At 39.6% G+C, this 2,500-nt stretch overlaps 1 protein-coding gene across 1 annotated transcript in view; it reads left to right on the top strand.

Moving 5' to 3' along the window:
• atrnl1a (attractin-like 1a) overlaps window positions 1-2,500 on the top strand; it is a 243,179-nt gene that overhangs the window by 68,124 nt on the left and 172,555 nt on the right. The window lies entirely within an intron of this gene.

The following is a 2,500-nucleotide window of genomic DNA, read 5'->3' as shown; positions in this document are numbered from 1 at the left end:
TATCAGCAAAGGTGGAACGCAAGATTAGACTTACATATAATAATAATAATAATAATACATTACATTTTTAAAGCGCTTTTCAATATGATATAAAAAGGTAAAAATACAAAACAATAAGTAAAAACAAATAACAAACAAATACACTGTTGTTAAAAAAGAAAAATAAGTAGCGGTAGGATTGAAGGTGGGGTAGGTAATTCACTTCAGAAACACTTTTTGTTATATTCCATGGAATGCTCTTAACATCCCGATAGCAATGAATATCTTAAGAAATAAATCCATAAAAAATATAATCTGTGGAAGCCGTTGCGCTGCAAAAAGCACGACCAATCATCTGCCTCGGCCCGGCTAAAGTAACTGGATGGCCTACCTGCCTGTCAGCCTTCCATCTGTGCACAAACTTATCTCGTGCCCTCATTGGTCATGTGTGCGTTCGTGTGTGTTGGAGGAGAGGCTCTGTGAGGAAGGGGCAGATTTCTTCCGGTTGTGTATTTTCAAATTCTAGTGCCCTCGAGCCGGTTCCTCCATGCTTACCTACCCCACCTTTAAAATACCAAAAGTGATTGTGATGCTAACGGAGCCTTCATATATCATGCGTATGGTAAATTACTGGATTGATGCATTATTGTGTTCCATGGAATGCTCTTAACATCCTGATAGCAATGAATATCTGAAATGCTTTGACAAAAAATCCATAAAATAATATCATCTGTTGAAGCCGTGGCGCTGTAAAAAGCACGACCAATCATCTTCCTCGGCCCGGGTCAGATGACTGGATGGCCTACCTGCCTGTCAGCCTTCCATCTGTGCACAAACTCATCTCGTGCCCTCATTGGTCATGTGCGCGTTCGTGTGTGTTGGAGGAGGGGCTCTGTAAGGAAGTCTGAAGGAAGGAGCAGATTTGTTCCGGCTGTGTACAGTATTTTCAAGTTCTTGCGCACTCGAGCTGGTTTCTCCTTGCTTACCTACCCCACCTTTAAAAGTGACCATTTAAAGTATTAAAGTAAACTAAAGTTTACAAATTGCATGTTGATTCCATTGTTGATGTTGTTTCCATTATGTCAAACGTACACATTTGACCTTTTTTTACATTTATATATTTAAAATCTTGCAGACACTTTTTTTGATCTCCATGTCTCTCCAGCGCCTCTGAGATGCATTGCCTTGCTTATGGAATCTCCTTCAGTCTACTTTCTAACGAAGATGATCAAATTTGGTTTAATGTAAATTAGTTGAATTCACTAAACTCAATACAAACATGCAAATAAGGTCCTTCTATGCACGCTGCATTTCTCATTCCCTTTTTGCATTTCCTTGAAGCCTGCAATGTCCTCTACGTTTTGGCAGCACTGCGTCTCGCTGACTTTCTTCTCTGAGGTTTTGTTGTGTCGATTGTTTACCGATTGATCTCGTTGTTATATTTAGTTTCAGTTTACACGCGCTGACTTCTCTGAAGCTCTGAGTAGAAAGTCTGTCACCTCTCGTCTAAATGTGGATGTCTTTCCTGCCTCTCCCTCCTGACTTTCTTCACACTTCATATGTATAGAAACGATGTACACTCACCTCTCCTAGCGCCTCGCAAACTCTTATATACTTTTGCTATTTTCAAAACTGTATTTTTCACACTTCTTCCACACAGAAAAGTTTCTTGCATTGCTGTATCGTCAATAAAAATCAGCATTTAAAGGACTTTTTAAAGTAGAGACACTACATACTGATATACACCTGAACATCAGCAGGAGAGGACTCTTTAAAGTAGAGACACTACATACTGATATACACCTGAACATCAGCAGGAGAGGACTCTTTAAAGTAGAACACTACATACTGATATACACCTGAACATCAGCAGGAGAGGACTCTTTAAAGTAGAACACTACATACTGATATACACCTGAACATCAGCAGGAGAGGACTCTTTAAAGTAGAACACTACATACTGATATACACCTGAACATCAGCAGGAGAGGACTCTTTAAAGTAGAGACACTACATACTGATATACACCTGAACATCAGCAGGAGAGGACTCTTTAAAGTAGAGACACTACATACTGATATACACCTGAACATCAGCTGGAGAGGACTCTTTAAAGTAGAGACACTACATACTGATATACACCTGAACATCAGCAGGAGAGGACTCTTTAAAGTAGAGACATTACATACTGTTGTACACCCGAACATGAGCAGGAGAGGACTCTTTAAAGTAGAGACACTACATACTGATATACACCTGAACATCAGCAGGAGAGAACTCTTTAAAGTAGAGAAACTACATGCTGATATACACCTGAACATCAGCAGGAGAGGACTCTTTAAAGTAGAGACACTACATACTGATATACACCTGAACATCAGCAGGAGAGGACTCTTTAAAGTAGAGACATTACATACTGATATACACCTGAACATCAGCAGGAGAGGACTCTTTAAAGTAGAGACATTACATACTGATATACACCTGAACATCAGCAGGAGAGGACTCTTTAAAGTAGAGA

Source organism: Notothenia rossii, assembly GCF_949606895.1.
Source record: "Notothenia rossii genome assembly, chromosome: 6".
Classification (NCBI taxonomy): Eukaryota; Metazoa; Chordata; class Actinopteri; order Perciformes; family Nototheniidae; genus Notothenia; species Notothenia rossii.
Note: the sequence above shows the minus strand (reverse complement) of the source record. Positions and strands in the feature narration are given on the sequence as shown.